We start from the raw sequence: 20,584 nt of genomic DNA on the forward strand, positions 1-20,584 counted from the left end.
TTATAGATGGGCTGATATAAAATGTGTTTTTGTTTTTTTTCAGAGCAAGCCGTCTATTCTTTATTTAATTGGTAGTTTGTATGTTCTCCCCATATTTGCGTGAGTTTCTGTCAGGTTCTCGTTTTCCTCCCACACTCCAAAGACCTACTGATAGGGAATGTAGATTGTGAGCCCCAAAGGGACAGTGCCGATAATGTCTGTGAAGCGCTGAGGAATTAATGGCACTGTATAAGGCATCTTTCACACTTCCGTCTTTACAAAGACGTTGCAATGCGTCGTTCTGTGCAAAAAACGCATCCTGCAAAGTTGCCCGCAGGATGCGTTTTTTGCACATAGACTTGTAATTGGCGGACCGTCGTCACAAAAAAAGATGTTCAATGTAACGTTTTTGTGCAACGTGTCCGCCATTTTCGACCGCGCATGCGTGGCCGAAACTCCGCCCCCTCCTCCCCGGAACTCACAATGGGCAGCGGATGCGTCTGAAAACTGCATCCGCTGCCCACGTTGTGCACTATTTTGCACAACGTCCGTTGGTACGTCGGGCCGACGTTTTGCGACGGCCCCGTACCAACGGAAGTGTGAAAGTAGCCTTAGTGAGTAAAATAAATAAATAAACTAAGTTTTCAGGATCTTTGGAGTGAAACTGAAAGCTTTCCCATCAGTTACCCTCCTTACATGCTGCAGTCATTATTGCAAATAGCTACAATCGTGGTCATTGGAGCGTGCGCCCAGCTGTACGTAATGGCTGACTCCTGCTCCAGATGGCCTCGCTCCTGTACTCCGCCCCTAAGACTTACAGTCACCTTGTGGGCCGGGTAGAGGTTACTGTACTGCACCAATGCAAATCAAGCTCTTGTTAAGTGTATCATTAGATTTATTTATTATAGATTGATGTAAAGAGTCTGAGGTGAAAGTACTCATATTATTCTCCAAATAGAAAGCCAAACTGTCTGCAGCCATATATACAGGAGCTCCCCCTAGTGTTGGCTTCAGACAGACTCTTATCATGTATCTCTGTGTACAGGAAGCTCCCCCTAGTGGTGACTGCAGACAGAATCTTGTCATGTATCTGTGTGTACAAGGAGCTCCCCCTACTGGTGGCTGCAAACAGAATCTTATCATGTATCTTTGTATACAGGGAGCTCCCCTAGTGGTGACTGCAGACAAGATCTTATCATGTATCTCTGTTTACAGGGAGCTCCCCTAGTGGTGGCTTCACATGGAATCTTATAATGTATCTCTGTGTACAGGGAGCTCCCCCTAGTGGTGACTGTAGACAGAATTGTATCATGTATCTCTGTATACAGGGTGCCCCCCTACTAATGGCTGCAGACAGAATCTTGTCATGTATCTCTATACAGGGAGCTTCCCCTAGTGGTGGCTGCAAACAATCTTATGTTTATCTGTATACAAGGAGCTCCCCCTAGTGGTGACTGCAGACAGGATCTTCTCACGTGTCTCCGTATACAGGGAGCTTCTACTAGTGGTGACTGCAGACAGGATCTTGCCATGTATCTCTGTATACAGGGAGCTCCCCCTAGTGGTGACTGCAGACAGGATCTTATGTATCTCTGTATACAGGGAGCTCCCCCTAGTGGTGACTGCAGACAGGATCTTATCATGTATCTCTGTATACAGGCAGCTCCCCCTAGTGGTGACTGCAGACAGGATCTTATCATGTATCTCTGTATACAGGCAGCTCCCCCTAGTGGAGACTGCAGACAGGATCTTATCATGTATCTCTGTATACAGGGAGCTCTCCCTAGTGGTGGCTGCAGACAGAATCTTATCATGTATCTCTGTATACAGGGAGCTCTCCCTAGTGGTGGCTGCAGACCAGATCTTATCATGTAGCTCTGTATACAAGGAGCTCCCCCTAGTGGTGGCTGCAGACAGGATCTTATGTATCTCTGTATACAGGGAGCTCCCCCTAGTGGTGACTGCAGACAGGATCTTATCATGTATCTCTGTATACAGGCAGCTCCCCCTAGTGGTGACTGCAGACAGAATCTTATCATGTATCTCTGTATACAGTGAACTTCCCCTAGTGGTGGCTGCAGACAGAATCTTATCATGTATCTCTGTATACAGGGAACTCCCCCTAGTGGTGGATGCAGACAGGATCTTATCATGTATCTCTGTATACAGGGAGCTCCCCCTAGTGGAGGCTGCAGACAGAATCTTATCATGTATCTCTGTATACAGGGAGCTCCCCCTAGTGGTGGCTGCACACAAGATCTTATCATGTATCTCTGTATACAGGGAGCTCTCCCTAGTGGTGACTGCACACAGGATCTTATCATGTATCTCTGTATACAGGGAGCTCCCCTAGTGGTGACTGCAGACAGGATCTTATCATGTATCTCTGTACACAGGGAGCTCCCCCTGGTCGTGACTGCAGACAGAATCTTATCATGTATCTCTGTATACAGGGAGCTCCCCCTAGTGGTGGCTGCAGAGAGAATCTTATCATGTATCTCTGTATACAGGGAGCTCCCCCTAGTGGTGACTGCAGACAGGATCTTATCATGTATCTCTGTATACAGGGAGCTCCCCCTAGTGGTGACTGCAGACAGGATCTTATTATGTATCTCTGTATACAGGGAGCTCCCCCTAGTGGTGGCCGCAGACAGGATCTTATCATGTATCTCTGTATACAGGGAGCTCCCCCTAGTGGTGACTGCAGACAGGATCTTATCATGTATCTCTGTATACAGGGAGCTCCCCCTAGTGGTGACTGCAGACAGGATCTTATCATGTATCTCTGTATACAGGGAGCTCCCCCTAGTGGTGGCCGCAGACAGGATCTTATCATGTATCTCTGTATACAGGGAGCTCCCCCTAGTGGTGACTGCACACAAGATCTTATCATGTATCTCTGTATACAGGGAGCTCCCCCTAGTGGTGACTGCACACAGGATCTTATCATGTATCTCTGTATACAGGGAGCTCCCCCTAGTGGTGACTGCAGACAGGATCTTATCATGTATCTCTGTATACAGGGAGCTCCCCCTAGTTGTGGATGCAGACAGGATCTTATCATGTATCTATATATACAGGGAGCTCCCCCTAGTGGATTCTGCAGACAGAATCTTATCATGTATCTCTGTATACAGGGAGCTCCCCCTAGTGGTGGCTGCACACAAGATCTTATCATGTATCTCTGTATACAGGGAGCTCCCCCTAGTGGTGACTGCACACAGGATCTTATCATGTATCTCTGTATACAGGGAGCTCCCCTAGTGGTGACTGCAGACAGGATCTTATCATGTATCTCTGTACACAGGGAGCTCCCCCTGGTGGTGACTGCAGACAGAATCTTATCATGTATCTCTGTATACAGGGAGCTCCCCCTAGTGGTGGCTGCAGAGAGAATCTTATCATGTATCTCTGTATACAGGGAGCTCCCCCTAGTGGTGACTGCAGACAGGATCTTATCATGTATCTCTGTATACAGGGAGCTCCCCCTAGTGGTGACTGCAGACAGGATCTTATCATGTATCTCTGTATACAGGGAGCTCCCCCTAGTGGTGACTGCAGACAGGATCTTATCATGTATCTCTGTATACAGGGAGCTCCCCCTAGTGGTGACTGCAGACAGGATCTTATCATGTATCTATATATACAGGGAGCTCCCCCTAGTGGTGGCTGCAGAGAGAATCTTATCATGTATCTCTGTATACAGGGAGCTCTCCCTCTAGTGGTGGATGCAGACAGGATCTTATCATGTATCTCTGTATATAGGGAGCTCCCCATAGTGGTGACTGCAGACAGGATCTTATCATGTATCTCTGTATACAGGGGGCTCCCCCTAGTGGTGGCTGCACACAAGATCTTATCATGTATCTCTGTATACAGGGAGCTCCCCCTAGTGGTGACTGCACACAGGATCTTATCATGTATCTCTGTATACAGGGAGCTCCCCTAGTGGTGACTGCAGACAGGATCTTATCATGTATCTCTGTATACAGGGAGCTCCCCCTAGTGGTGGCTGCAAAGAGAATCTTATCATGTATCTCTGTATATAGGGAGCTCCCCCTAGTGGTGACTGCAGACAGGATCTTATCATGTATCTCTGTATACAGGGAGCTCCCCCTAGTGGTGGCTGCAAAGAGAATCTTATCATGTATCTCTGTATATAGGGAGCTCCCCCTAGTGGTGACTGCAGACAGGATCATATCATGTATTTCTGTATACAGGGTGTTCCCCCTAGTGCTGGCTGCAGACAGGATCTTATCATGTATCTCTATATACAGGGAGCTCCCCCTAGTGGTGACTGCAGACAGGATCTTATCATGTATCTCTGTATACAGGGAGCTCTCCCTCTAGTGGTGGATGCAGACAGGATCTTATCATGTATCTCTGTATACAGGGAGCTCCCCCTAGTGGTGACTGCAGACAGGATCTTATCATGTATCTCTGTACACAGGGAGCTCCCCCTGGTGGTGACTGCAGACAGAATCTTATCATGTATCTCTGTATACAGGGAGCTCCCCCTAGTCGTGGATGCAGACAGGATCTTATCATGTATCTATATATACAGGGAGCTCCCCCTAGTGGAGGCTGCAGACAGAATCTTATCCTGTATCTCTGTATACAGGGAGCTCCCCCTAGTGGTGGCTGCACACAAGATCTTATCATGTATCTCTGTATACAGGGAGCTCCCCCTAGTGGTGACTGCACACAGGATCTTATCATGTATCTCTGTATACAGGGAGCTCCCCTAGTGGTGACTGCAGACAGGATCTTATCATGTATCTCTGTACACAGGGAGCTCCCCCTGGTGGTGACTACAGACAGAATCTTATCATGTATCTCTGTATACAGGGAGCTCCCCCTAGTGGTGGCTGCAGAGAGAATCTTATCATGTATCTCTGTATACAGGGAGCTCCCCCTAGTGGTGACTGCAGACAGGATCTTATCATGTATCTCTGTATACAGGGAGCTCCCCCTAGTGGTGACTGCAGACAGGATCTTATTATGTATCTCTGTATACAGGGAGCTCCCCCTAGTGGTGGCCGCAGACAGGATCTTATCATGTATCTCTGTATACAGGGAGCTCCCCCTAGTGGTGACTGCAGACAGGATCTTATCATGTATCTCTGTATACAGGGAGCTCCCCCTAGTGGTGACTGCAGACAGGATCTTATCATGTATCTCTGTATACAGGGAGCTCCCCCTAGTGGTGACTGCAGACAGGATCTTATCATGTATCTATATATACAGGGAGCTCCCCCTAGTGGTGGCTGCAGAGAGAATCTTATCATGTATCTCTGTATACAGGGAGCTCTCCCTCTAGTGGTGGATGCAGACAGGATCTTATCATGTATCTCTGTATATAGGGAGCTCCCCATAGTGGTGACTGCAGACAGGATCTTATCATGTATCTCTGTATACAGGGGGCTCCCCCTAGTGGTGGCTGCACACAAGATCTTATCATGTATCTCTGTATACAGGGAGCTCCCCCTAGTGGTGACTGCACACAGGATCTTATCATGTATCTCTGTATACAGGGAGCTCCCCTAGTGGTGACTGCAGACAGGATCTTATCATGTATCTCTGTATACAGGGAGCTCCCCCTAGTGGTGGCTGCAAAGAGAATCTTATCATGTATCTCTGTATATAGGGAGCTCCCCCTAGTGGTGACTGCAGACAGGATCTTATCATGTATCTCTGTATACAGGGAGCTCCCCCTAGTGGTGGCTGCAAAGAGAATCTTATCATGTATCTCTGTATATAGGGAGCTCCCCCTAGTGGTGACTGCAGACAGGATCATATCATGTATTTCTGTATACAGGGTGTTCCCCCTAGTGCTGGCTGCAGACAGGATCTTATCATGTATCTCTATATACAGGGAGCTCCCCCTAGTGGTGACTGCAGACAGGATCTTATCATGTATCTCTGTATACAGGGAGCTCTCCCTCTAGTGGTGGATGCAGACAGGATCTTATCATGTATCTCTGTATACAGGGAGCTCCCCCTAGTGGTGACTGCAGACAGGATCTTATCATGTATCTCTGTACACAGGGAGCTCCCCCTGGTGGTGACTGCAGACAGAATCTTATCATGTATCTCTGTATACAGGGAGCTCCCCCTAGTCGTGGATGCAGACAGGATCTTATCATGTATCTATATATACAGGGAGCTCCCCCTAGTGGAGGCTGCAGACAGAATCTTATCATGTATCTCTGTATACAGGGAGCTCCCCCTAGTGGTGGCTGCACACAAGATCTTATCATGTATCTCTGTATACAGGGAGCTCCCCCTAGTGGTGACTGCACACAGGATCTTATCATGTATCTCTGTATACAGGGAGCTCCCCTAGTGGTGACTGCAGACAGGATCTTATCATGTATCTCTGTACACAGGGAGCTCCCCCTGGTGGTGACTACAGACAGAATCTTATCATGTATCTCTGTATACAGGGAGCTCCCCCTAGTGGTGGCTGCAGAGAGAATCTTATCATGTATCTCTGTATACAGGGAGCTCCCCCTAGTGGTGACTGCAGACAGGATCTTATCATGTATCTCTGTATACAGGGAGCTCCCCCTAGTGGTGACTGCAGACAGGATCTTATTATGTATCTCTGTATACAGGGAGCTCCCCCTAGTGGTGGCCGCAGACAGGATCTTATCATGTATCTCTGTATACAGGGAGCTCCCCCTAGTGGTGACTGCAGACAGGATCTTATGTATCTCTGTATACAGGGAGCTCCCCCTAGTGGTGACTGCAGACAGGATCTTATCATGTATCTCTGTATACAGGCAGCTCCCCCTAGTGGTGACTGCAGACAGGATCTTATCATGTATCTCTGTATACAGGCAGCTCCCCCTAGTGGAGACTGCAGACAGGATCTTATCATGTATCTCTGTATACAGGGAGCTCTCCCTAGTGGTGGCTGCAGACAGAATCTTATCATGTATCTCTGTATACAGGGAGCTCTCCCTAGTGGTGGCTGCAGACCAGATCTTATCATGTAGCTCTGTATACAAGGAGCTCCCCCTAGTGGTGGCTGCAGACAGGATCTTATGTATCTCTGTATACAGGGAGCTCCCCCTAGTGGTGACTGCAGACAGGATCTTATCATGTATCTCTGTATACAGGCAGCTCCCCCTAGTGGTGACTGCAGACAGAATCTTATCATGTATCTCTGTATACAGTGAACTTCCCCTAGTGGTGGCTGCAGACAGAATCTTATCATGTATCTCTGTATACAGGGAACTCCCCCTAGTGGTGGATGCAGACAGGATCTTATCATGTATCTCTGTATACAGGGAGCTCCCCCTAGTGGAGGCTGCAGACAGAATCTTATCATGTATCTCTGTATACAGGGAGCTCCCCCTAGTGGTGGCTGCACACAAGATCTTATCATGTATCTCTGTATACAGGGAGCTCTCCCTAGTGGTGACTGCACACAGGATCTTATCATGTATCTCTGTATACAGGGAGCTCCCCTAGTGGTGACTGCAGACAGGATCTTATCATGTATCTCTGTACACAGGGAGCTCCCCCTGGTCGTGACTGCAGACAGAATCTTATCATGTATCTCTGTATACAGGGAGCTCCCCCTAGTGGTGGCTGCAGAGAGAATCTTATCATGTATCTCTGTATACAGGGAGCTCCCCCTAGTGGTGACTGCAGACAGGATCTTATCATGTATCTCTGTATACAGGGAGCTCCCCCTAGTGGTGACTGCAGACAGGATCTTATTATGTATCTCTGTATACAGGGAGCTCCCCCTAGTGGTGGCCGCAGACAGGATCTTATCATGTATCTCTGTATACAGGGAGCTCCCCCTAGTGGTGACTGCAGACAGGATCTTATCATGTATCTCTGTATACAGGGAGCTCCCCCTAGTGGTGACTGCAGACAGGATCTTATCATGTATCTCTGTATACAGGGAGCTCCCCCTAGTGGTGGCCGCAGACAGGATCTTATCATGTATCTCTGTATACAGGGAGCTCCCCCTAGTGGTGACTGCACACAAGATCTTATCATGTATCTCTGTATACAGGGAGCTCCCCCTAGTGGTGACTGCACACAGGATCTTATCATGTATCTCTGTATACAGGGAGCTCCCCCTAGTGGTGACTGCAGACAGGATCTTATCATGTATCTCTGTATACAGGGAGCTCCCCCTAGTGGTGGATGCAGACAGGATCTTATCATGTATCTATATATACAGGGAGCTCCCCCTAGTGGATTCTGCAGACAGAATCTTATCATGTATCTCTGTATACAGGGAGCTCCCCCTAGTGGTGGCTGCACACAAGATCTTATCATGTATCTCTGTATACAGGGAGCTCCCCCTAGTGGTGACTGCACACAGGATCTTATCATGTATCTCTGTATACAGGGAGCTCCCCTAGTGGTGACTGCAGACAGGATCTTATCATGTATCTCTGTACACAGGGAGCTCCCCCTGGTGGTGACTGCAGACAGAATCTTATCATGTATCTCTGTATACAGGGAGCTCCCCCTAGTGGTGGCTGCAGAGAGAATCTTATCATGTATCTCTGTATACAGGGAGCTCCCCCTAGTGGTGACTGCAGACAGGATCTTATCATGTATCTCTGTATACAGGGAGCTCCCCCTAGTGGTGACTGCAGACAGGATCTTATTATGTATCTCTGTATACAGGGAGCTCCCCCTAGTGGTGGCCGCAGACAGGATCTTATCATGTATCTCTGTATACAGGGAGCTCCCCCTAGTGGTGACTGCAGACAGGATCTTATCATGTATCTCTGTATACAGGGAGCTCCCCCTAGTGGTGACTGCAGACAGGATCTTATCATGTATCTCTGTATACAGGGAGCTCCCCCTAGTGGTGACTGCAGACAGGATCTTATCATGTATCTATATATACAGGGAGCTCCCCCTAGTGGTGGCTGCAGAGAGAATCTTATCATGTATCTCTGTATACAGGGAGCTCTCCCTCTAGTGGTGGATGCAGACAGGATCTTATCATGTATCTCTGTATATAGGGAGCTCCCCATAGTGGTGACTGCAGACAGGATCTTATCATGTATCTCTGTATACAGGGGGCTCCCCCTAGTGGTGGCTGCACACAAGATCTTATCATGTATCTCTGTATACAGGGAGCTCCCCCTAGTGGTGACTGCACACAGGATCTTATCATGTATCTCTGTATACAGGGAGCTCCCCTAGTGGTGACTGCAGACAGGATCTTATCATGTATCTCTGTATACAGGGAGCTCCCCCTAGTGGTGGCTGCAAAGAGAATCTTATCATGTATCTCTGTATATAGGGAGCTCCCCCTAGTGGTGACTGCAGACAGGATCTTATCATGTATCTCTGTATACAGGGAGCTCCCCCTAGTGGTGGCTGCAAAGAGAATCTTATCATGTATCTCTGTATATAGGGAGCTCCCCCTAGTGGTGACTGCAGACAGGATCATATCATGTATTTCTGTATACAGGGTGTTCCCCCTAGTGCTGGCTGCAGACAGGATCTTATCATGTATCTCTATATACAGGGAGCTCCCCCTAGTGGTGACTGCAGACAGGATCTTATCATGTATCTCTGTATACAGGGAGCTCTCCCTCTAGTGGTGGATGCAGACAGGATCTTATCATGTATCTCTGTATACAGGGAGCTCCCCCTAGTGGTGACTGCAGACAGGATCTTATCATGTATCTCTGTACACAGGGAGCTCCCCCTGGTGGTGACTGCAGACAGAATCTTATCATGTATCTCTGTATACAGGGAGCTCCCCCTAGTCGTGGATGCAGACAGGATCTTATCATGTATCTATATATACAGGGAGCTCCCCCTAGTGGAGGCTGCAGACAGAATCTTATCATGTATCTCTGTATACAGGGAGCTCCCCCTAGTGGTGGCTGCACACAAGATCTTATCATGTATCTCTGTATACAGGGAGCTCCCCCTAGTGGTGACTGCACACAGGATCTTATCATGTATCTCTGTATACAGGGAGCTCCCCTAGTGGTGACTGCAGACAGGATCTTATCATGTATCTCTGTACACAGGGAGCTCCCCCTGGTGGTGACTACAGACAGAATCTTATCATGTATCTCTGTATACAGGGAGCTCCCCCTAGTGGTGGCTGCAGAGAGAATCTTATCATGTATCTCTGTATACAGGGAGCTCCCCCTAGTGGTGACTGCAGACAGGATCTTATCATGTATCTCTGTATACAGGGAGCTCCCCCTAGTGGTGACTGCAGACAGGATCTTATTATGTATCTCTGTATACAGGGAGCTCCCCCTAGTGGTGACTGCAGACAGGATCTTATCATGTATCTCTGTACACAGGGAGCTCCCCCTGGTGGTGACTGCAGACAGAATCTTATCATGTATCTCTGTATACAGGGAGCTCCCCCTAGTCGTGGATGCAGACAGGATCTTATCATGTATCTCTGTATACAGGGAGCTCCCCCTAGTGGTGACTGCAGACAGGATCTTATCATGTATCTATATATACAGGGAGCTCCCCCTAGTGGTGACTGCAGACAGGATCTTATCATGTATCTCTGTATACAGGGAGCTCCCCCTAGTGGTGACTGCAGACAGGATCTTATCATGTATCTATATATACAGGGAGCTCCCCCTAGTGGTGGCTGCAGAGAGAATCTTATCATGTATCTCTGTATACAGGGAGCTCTCCCTCTAGTGGTGGATGCAGACAGGATCTTATCATGTATCTCTGTATATAGGGAGCTCCCCATAGTGGTGACTGCAGACAGGATCTTATCATGTATCTCTGTATACAGGGGGCTCCCCCTAGTGGTGGCTGCACACAAGATCTTATCATGTATCTCTGTATACAGGGAGCTCCCCCTAGTGGTGACTGCACACAGGATCTTATCATGTATCTCTGTATACAGGGAGCTCCCCTAGTGGTGACTGCAGACAGGATCTTATCATGTATCTCTGTATACAGGGAGCTCCCCCTAGTGGTGGCTGCAAAGAGAATCTTATCATATATCTCTGTATATAGGGAGCTCCCCCTAGTGGTGACTGCAGACAGGATCTTATCATGTATCTCTGTATACAGGGAGCTCCCCCTAGTGGTGGCTGCAAAGAGAATCTTATCATGTATCTCTGTATATAGGGAGCTCCCCCTAGTGGTGACTGCAGACAGGATCATATCATGTATTTCTGTATACAGGGTGTTCCCCCTAGTGCTGGCTGCAGACAGGATCTTATCATGTATCTCTATATACAGGGAGCTCCCCCTAGTGGTGACTGCAGACAGGATCTTATCATGTATCTCTGTATACAGGGAGCTCTCCCTCTAGTGGTGGATGCAGACAGGATCTTATCATGTATCTCTGTATATATGGAACTCCCCCTAGTGGTGGTTGCAAACAGAATCTCATGATGTTTATCAGTGTACAGGGAGCTCCCCCTAGTAGTGGCCGCAGACAGGATCTTATGTATCTTTGTCTATAGTGGAAGTACACTTGGAATTCTGTATCTTCTGGATCTTCTACCAATATATACATTTTATTCTGTTATGAATGAACAATGATTGTGACCTAATGTAGTATAAAATAGGCATGTGCATGAGACAGATGAAAGCTGGAGCTGTAACCTGCCTGGTGAACTGCTTCCAGTGCTGCTGCCTGCCTCTTCTGAATTTCTTTGCATCGTCTCTGCCAGTTACTGTGACTCATAAACAATTACTGTGATTACAGTGGCACAATTATAATTATGTAATAACGTGCCAGATCATAGAAATGAGATTTTTTCCCGTTTTCACACTCTACCTGTGTTCCTGGACTTGTGGGACTCGGCAGCGATTTGTATAGCCGTGTATTGTGAGCTGACACACGGTGGTTCTGTAGAAGAGCTGTTACTGTCTGTAGGGGAAGAACCTTCCTTGCCTTCTGGAGTTTCCCAGATTTTTGTTTCCAGATGACAATGATAATTTCCGGAGTAATGCGGGTGGCAAAACTCGCTAGTGCAGCCAGAATCTAGTGCAGCAGAACTCGCTAGTGCAGTTGGAGCCGGAATCTGGAGGGGCTTCAGTGGTCTGGGGGCTTAACTCTTATTGCCTTTGCACTTTTTGTGTCTAGTTTTTGTTTTTTATTTGTGTCTTATGGTTTGTAATTTGCCTTTGTAATGTCTGTCTTATGTGTTCAACTGTTTTGTTTTTATTCGTCATTGTGGATATTGGCTTTCCAGATGTTTTCTGCTGATTCATCGCTTACAACTTTTGTTAAACTAGCCAAATTTGTTTGCAAATGTACTTTGGTTACCATCTGGAGTGATTTTAATATACATGATTTTTGTTTACAATTTTTTTATAATTTTTTGTATAATGCAACTTTGTGCTTAAAATTTGACAGAAATGTTAAATGAAGTCTGTGACCCCTATATTGGATATTAAACTAGCTGTACAGGGATTTAGGTGACTTGGCCCCTATAAAAATCATATCAGCTCTGTTGTTTTTAGTCGTGCACTGCTTGAGAAAATAACTTCTAATTTCAAAGTAATGAGGGGGGGTACAAAGCACCTTTGGCGTGGTCGACAGCTCAGCCCAGCCCACCATTATACACCCTCAATTATAATTTTGACTGGCAGTAATTGCTTGCGTACGAACGCTGCCTGAGCCCAACCCGCTTGACTGTGCATGCGCACGGACACTGCCTCAACCCACCCTGTGTTACTGCACATGTGCACGGACACTGCTGGAGCCCAGCAGCACACAGTCTGTGAGCTCATTCTGAGCAAGGTAGCGCTGTTGTAAGCCAGGGCGCGAGCGAGGATTGTGGCCCCACTGTGCCACAAACCAGACTACCCTGGAGGGGCGTGACTAAGCAGCTACCTTGGTTTTCACTGGAGCCTCTAGTGGTGAGGTCAGGCTTGTGTGGCAGGTAGCTGCCAGGTACCACTCCAGGGCGGTGTCTGGCTGCAGCAGCCGATCCCACTGGGAGGACGGAACACTAATGACAGGTGCAAGCAAGTACAGATGGGCACGACTGGTACGCAGGCAGGTGGGCACGGCTGGCACTCTGGCGGGCACAACTGGCACTCTAGCAGGCGGACACAGCTGGCACTTTAGCAGGTGGGCATGGCTGGCACTCTGGTGGGCATGACTGGCACTCTGGCAGGCAGACACAGCTGGCACTCTAGCAGGCGGGCACGGCTGGCACTCTGGGAGACAGGCGGGCATGGCTGGCACTCTGGCGGGCACGGCTGGCACACTATAAAGGCACAGATGATTGGCCTCGGGGAGACCAAAACATCCAACACCGCAGAGACACCATCACGTGTTTCTCAACGCAGTGATTCCAGAACACTGCCCCCATCCCTTATGGGAAATATGCAGATGCATGTAAAGAAGCTGCGGAGACACCATCACGTGTTTCTCGACGCAAGCAGTGAATAGCCAGGCCTTTCCCCGGGAAGGAACAACCACGGGAAGGGCAGCATCCTATGAAGGAAAGCCACCTATGCCAAGCATGGTATCCATCCACAGACAGCTGTTTCGGGGTTTTTGCCCCTCATCAGTGTGGAGTAGGAATCTAGCTATTAGGAGCAGTGCCTAGTAAAAAGGCTATAAAGGCACAGATGATTGGCCTCGGGGAGACCAAAACATCCAACACCGCGGAGACACCATCACGTGTTTCTCAACGCAGTGATTTCAGAACACCGCCCCCATCCCTTATGGGAAATATGCAGATGCATGTAAAGAAGCTGCGGAGACACCATCACGTGTTTCTCGACGCAAGCAGTGAATAGCCAGGCCTTTCCCCGGGAAGGAACAACCACGGGAAGGGCAGCATCCTATGAAGGAAAGCCACCTATGCCAAGCATGGTATCCACCCACAGACAGCTGTTTCGGGGTTTTTGCCCCTCATCAGTGTGGAGTAGGAATCTAGCTATTAGGAGCAGTGCCTAGTAAAAAGGCTATAAAGGCACAGATGATTGGCCTCGGGGAGACCAAAACATCCAACACCGCGGAGACACCATCACGTGTTTCTCAACGCAGTGATTCCAGAACACTGCCCCCATCCCTTATGGGAAATATGCAGATGCATGTAAAGAAGCTGCGGAGACACCATCACGTGTTTCTCGACGCAAGCAGTGAATAGCCAGGCCTTTCCCCGGGAAGGAACAACCACGGGAAGGGCAGCATCCTATGAAGGAAAGCCACCTATGCCAAGCATGGTATCCATCCACAGACAGCTGTTTCGGGGGTTTTGCCCCTCATCAGTGTGGAGTAGGAATCTAGCTATTAGGAGCAGTGCCTAGTAAAAAGGCTATAAAGGCACAGATGATTGGCCTCGGGGAGACCAAAACATCCAACACCGCGGAGACACCATCACGTGTTTCTCAACGCAGTGATTCCAGAACACTGCCCCCATCCCTTATGGGAAATATGCAGATGCATGTAAAGAAGCTGCGGAGACACCATCACGTGTTTCTCGACGCAAGCAGTGAATAGCCAGGCCTTTCCCCGGGAAGGAACAACCACGGGAAGGGCAGCATCCTATGAAGGAAAGCCACCTATGCCAAGCATGGTATCCATCCACAGACAGCTGTTTCGGGGTTTTTGCCCCTCATCAGTGTGGAGTAGGAATCTAGCTATTAGGAGCAGTGCCTAGTAAAAAGGCTATAAAGGCACAGATGATTGGCCTCGGGGAGACCAAAACATCCAACACCGCGGAGACACCATCACGTGTTTCTCAACGCAGTGATTCCAGAACACTGCCCCCATCCCTTATGGGAAATATGCAGATGCATGTAAAGAAGCTGCGGAGACACCATCACGTGTTTCTCGACGCAAGCAGTGAATAGCCAGGCCTTTCCCCGGGAAGGAACAACCACGGGAAGGGCAGCATCCTATGAAGGAAAGCCACCTATGCCAAGCATGGTATCCATCCACAGACAGCTGTTTCGGGGTTTTTGCCCCTCATCAGTGTGGAGTAGGAATCTAGCTATTAGGAGCAGTGCCTAGTAAAAAGGCTATAAAGGCACAGATGATTGGCCTCGGGGAGACCAAAACATCCAACACCGCGGAGACACCATCACGTGTTTCTCAACGCAGTGATTCCAGAACACTGCCCCCATCCCTTATGGGAAATATGCAGATGCATGTAAAGATCTGCGGAGACACCATCACGTGTTTCTCGACGCAAGCAGTGAATAGCCAGGCCTTTCCCCGGGAAGGAACAACCACGGGAAGGGCAGCATCCTATGAAGGAAAGCCACCTATGCCAAGCATGGTATCCATCCACAGACAGCTGTTTCGGGGTTTTTGCCCCTCATCAGTGTGGAGTAGGAATCTAGCTATTAGGAGCAGTGCCTAGTAAAAAGGCTATAAAGGCACAGATGATTGGCCTCGGGGAGACCAAAACATCCAACACCACGGAGACACCATCACGTGTTTCTCAACGCAGTGATTCCAGAACACTGCCCCCATCCCTTATGGGAAATATGCAGATGCATGTAAAGAAGCTGCGGAGACACCATCACGTGTTTCTCGACGCAAGCAGTGAATAGCCAGGCCTTTCCCCGGGAAGGAACAACCACGGGAAGGGCAGCATCCTATAAAGGAAAGCCACCTATGCCAAGCATGGTATCCATCCACAGACAGCTGTTTCGGGGTTTTTGCCCCTCATCAGTGTGGAGTAGGAATCTAGCTATTAGGAGCAGTGCCTAGTAAAAAGGCTATAAAGGCACAGATGATTGGCCTCGGGGAGACCAAAACATCCAACACCACGGAGACACCATCACGTGTTTCTCAACGCAGTGATTCCAGAACACTGCCCCCATCCCTTATGGGAAATATGCAGATGCATGTAAAGAAGCTGCGGAGACACCATCACGTGTTTCTCGACGGCTGGCACACTGGCGGGCACGGCTGGCACTCTGTGAGGCAGGCGGGCACGGCTGGCACTCTGGCGGGCACGGCTGGCACTCTGGGAGGCAGGCGGGCATGGCTGACACTCTGGCGGGCACGGTTGGCACTCTGAGGCAGGTGGGCAAGGGTGGCACTCTGGCGGGCGCGGCTGGCACTCTGGCGGGCAGGTGGGCACGGATCAGACTGGAGTAATCGGAACCGAAACGGGTAGGGCAGGAACACAGGCAGGTACGAGTAGGATAAAAGAACAGGTAGGTTCCAGTTCAGACTGTAGGGACAGGAACTGTTAGGAACCAGTTCAGACTAGAAGGGCAAAGAAGCACAGGATGCGGAGCGGAAGCAGGGCGAGCCGCAGAATGCGGAACAGGAGCAGAGCTGCAGAATGCGGAACAGAAGCAGAGCTGCAGAATGCGGAACAGAAGCAGAGCCGCAGGGTGCAGGAAAGGAGCAGAGCAAAGCCGCAGGATGCGGTACAGGAGCAGAGCCGCAGGATGTCGCACAGGTGCAAAGCAAAGCCGCAGGGTGTGGGACAGGAGCAGAGCCGCAGGATGCGGCACAGGAGCAGAACCACAGGGTGTGGGACAGGAGTAGAGCAAAGCCGCAGGGGGCAGAGCCGCAGGATGCGGAACAAGAACAGAGCCACAGACTGCGGAGCCTCAGAAATCCTTGTACTCGTAGGTATGTCTCTGGGCCCGTGGTTGTCCTTTTGAAGATCGGCCTCCAGAACTCTGCCATGTCTTAGTGCTTCTGTTTGTTTTGATGGACTTGGCTGAGTAGGGAAGGCAGTAGACAAGGATACAAACAGGTATAGTGCGAAGATCAGACAAGGACAGACACGGGAAAAAGTTCAGGACTAAGGATTCAGGCCTAGGTATGCAGCCACCAGGAAGGCGAAAACGAGACACAAAGAATACAGATACGGGCCTGGGTATACAGCCCCCAGGTTGACAGAAACAGGATAGGACCTGGCAACTCAGTAGCAGAAAGCAGACTGAGAGAGTTTGTTGCTCAGGCATCTCCCTATTGATGGAGATGCCTTAAGTACCCGATACCTCTTGGCAATAGGCTGGGGACGAATTAGGAGTACACAAACTGTCTATATAAGACTCAGGAAATAATGGCGCCGCTGCCCTAAGAATACCGCCAGTAAGTAAGCAGCAAGCAAGGACATGAAGTTCACAGCATGGAGCAGGCAGAGGACAAAACTCACAGCATGGCCCAGAGTGGTGAGTAAGATGGGAGATGGGAAGCCATGCGCTGATGCCGGCCGGGATGTTAAAAGTGTCAATCAGAATTGGGGGTTATCAACCAAATAGTAATTGAGGGTCCCAGTGGTGCATTGAAGCCCCCTCATTTTCATCTGATTAGAATAATGTTCTCGAGCACTGCGCCATTAAATGTCGAGCGCTGGTCTGACTTTTCTCCTTCATTCATATATTCACATAACACAGCTAGTGTAATCTGCTTGTAGGGTGGCATGTTTGTGAAGAAGCAATAAAACATCGACAAGTTAAAAAATAAAAGTGTCTTAAAAGATCCCGCAAATGATGATCCGGCCCTAAGTGTTAGTAAAATCTGAAGTCCTGCCTCAGAAATCTTTGTACTGGTAGGTATGTCTCTGGGCCCGTGGTTGTCCTTTTGAAGATCGGCCTCCAGAACTCTGCCATGTCTTAGTGCTTCTGTTTGTTCTGATGGACTTGGCTGAGATAATCACCCTGTACCCCGGAGTAGCCCAGTGTTTCCGACTGTCGGGCACTAGTAACCCCCGGCTGAGACATATTGTTCAGGGAGGCCTCGGTTGGCACCTGAGCACTTGTAATGAAATCTCATCCTTCTGGTTCTAATTTCTTATTTCTTTGTTCTTGGGTTTATCGGGACATGGGAAGCAGCTGACAGATTAAGTGTTAAGTTACTTTGACACTTTGTTTCTGAAGTAACAAACTGCTTGACCAAAATCTGATCTGCTGAAAAGACCTCGGCAGCCGCAGCAGGGAGTTATTAAAGCCTCCGTGTTTCCTGATGACAGCCCAGTGATTGGAAACTTTATCTCCCAGGACTGTACTCATGGGCAATGAGAAGGCATCTCATGGGCCAAAGAAAAAAATGACCCCTTCAGCTTCCAGGACCTTAGGAACATCGCAGTGATCAGCTGCAGAGCTAGGCCGAGCCTTATTCTGGATATAGCAGAAGCTAAAGGATCCATTAGGAATTGTCCCCTCTTGTAATTAACAGCTCATGATTAGGTGATAGTCTCCAAAGACTACGTTCACATTTGCGTTCGGCCGGGCTGCGTCGGGCCCAGCCGCGGCGACGCGTGCGTCATGCGCCCCTATATTTAACATGGGGGCATGACGCATGCGACGCATGCGGGTTTTTTTGCCGCAAGCGTAGGGCGCAGAGGATGCAGCAAGTTGCATTTTTTTTGCGTCCAAAATTCGGCAAAAAAGGACGCATGCGTCGCAAAACGCTGCGTTTTAGTGTGCGTTTTGCGTTTTTGTTTGCGTTGTGCGTTGCGTCTCCGACGCAACATCGCACAACGCAAATGTGAACGTAGCCAAAGCCGCAAACATCTGGAATGATTCCTGCTTGTGCCTAGAGAAGATCCTGACTTAGGCTAGTTTCACACTAGCGTTTTTATGATCTGCGGAGGGCTGCGGACTTCCTCCGTGAAGCCCCACCCTCAGCCGCACCTCCGCTGCTATCTCCGCCTACTTTTGCATACGGCCCGCATGCAGCCTGCGTACCTATCTTTAACATTAGGTACGCAGGTCGTGCGGCTGTATGCGGATGCTTCCGCATGCGTCGTTTTGACGATACGGCGACCAGTGTAGGACGCAGCTGCGTCTGTATCCGTCCTCTGGTTCTGCGAGTGCTGCATCTGATAGCTGTCCTGTGGATGTGCAGTGCATCTTTGCCTTTCCTTGCGATTCACAATTGTGTTTTCCTGACATGGCTGCTGCAATTACTATTAGAAGGTTAGGTGTGATCCCACGGTCGGCTCCTCCGCCGTCTTGTCGTGGTTGAGGCTTCTCCTGCTGCGGCAATAAGTTGTCAGATAACAACAGTGTGCACAGGGAGTATGGGATTATAAATGCTGTAATGTGGCACTCACACAGCCGCGGCTGCATAAAGCAGAGTACTGAAGCTTCATGTAGGCTGCACTCTGCTGTAATGTCTTACAAGTGTTCCCTGTGCAGGAGCTGAGATCTGAGCATGGAGCGGCGGCCTCTACCTGCCCCATCCTGTATGCCCTGTATCTGTTGTTGGACTGTAGAGGTGATGATGATGACTATTATATGGCTGCGGTGATGAAGCTGCACTCACCTGTGCGAAATAATGGTTTATAAATGACAGAGCCAGGGATGGTGCAGTCGTTTCTAATGCCGCCTGGTGCAGTGTCATCTGGTCTGTAACTCTTTTTATATGCCTAAAATATCAAGACACCAAATGTCGTCAGCACTTCTCCCAATATTGGGGGAGTCCGTGCGACTTCGCAGTGACCATTGTGGGGCACCTTATATTCTCTAGCACATTGATAACTTCCCACATACATTCATCTTGTTTCTTCTATAAAATGAAGCCGCTCATCTCTCATTTGTTTTATTCTTACAATTTCAATTGTTTTCCATCTTATAGAGAAGCCATTATAATTGTCACATATTCTGGCAAATTGGATTTTGGGTGAATTGCTGCAGATACAGGCGGCAGTGCGAGCTAGTTTGCATTTAGCAGCATCTGTTAGATTGGCGCATGGCGCTTGTTGTGTGCCGTGATGACAGGCGCTGCACAGGTACTGCAGAATCCCGTTCTTCCACATTGTAAGTGAAGTGAAATCTTACACTTTCATATCACTTCTACATTGTGAAGAGGGATCTACCATTCATGCCTCTCTGCCCGCTCCACCGCCGTTCGTACCCTCTCCTGCCTGCTCCACCACTGTTCATACCGACTCCTGTTAGCTGCACCGCAGTTCATACTCACTTCTGCCCGCTCCACCGCTGTTCATACCTTCTCCTGCCTGCTCCACCGCCGTTCATACCTTCTCCTGCCCGCTCCACCGCCGTTCATACCCACTCCTGTCAGCTGCACTGCAGTTCATACCCACTTCTGCCCGCTCCACCGCTATTCATACCCACTCCTGTCAGCTGCACCGCCGTTCATACCCACTCCTGTCCTCTCCACCGCTGTTCATACCCACTCCTGTCAGCTGTCATACCAACTTCTGCCCACTCCATCACTGTTCATACCCACTCCTGTCAGCTGCACCGCAGTTCATACCCACTTCTGCCCACTCCACCGCTGTTCATAGCCACTCCTGCCCACTCCACCGCTGTTCATACCCACTCCTGCCCACTCCACCTCCTGCTCGCTCCACTGCTGTTCATACCTTCTCCTGCCCGCTCCACCGCCGTTCATACCCACTCCTGCCCACTCCACCGCTGTTCATACCCACTCCTGTCCGCTCCATGGCTGTTCATACCCACTCCTGTCAGCTGCACCGCAGTTCATACCCACTTCTGCCCGCTCCACCGCTGTTCATACCTTCTCCTGCCCGCTCCACCGCCGTTCATACCCACTCCTGCCCACTCCACTGCCATTCATACCTTCTCCTGCCCGCTCCACCACCGTTTGTACCCTCTCCTGCCCGCTCCACCGCTGTTCATACCCACTCCTGTCCGCTCCATGGCTGTTCATACCCACTCCTGTCAGCTGCACTGCAGTTCATAC

The 20,584-nt window shown here is 49.4% G+C and overlaps 1 protein-coding gene across 9 annotated transcripts in view; it reads left to right on the forward strand.

Annotated features, from left to right (window-relative positions):
• Positions 1–20,584, forward strand: part of CEP128 (centrosomal protein 128) — a 264,011-nt gene that overhangs the window by 231,555 nt on the left and 11,872 nt on the right. The window lies entirely within an intron of this gene.

Source organism: Ranitomeya imitator, chromosome 1 (genome assembly GCF_032444005.1).
Source record: "Ranitomeya imitator isolate aRanImi1 chromosome 1, aRanImi1.pri, whole genome shotgun sequence".
NCBI lineage: Eukaryota > Metazoa > Chordata > Amphibia > Anura > Dendrobatidae > Ranitomeya > Ranitomeya imitator.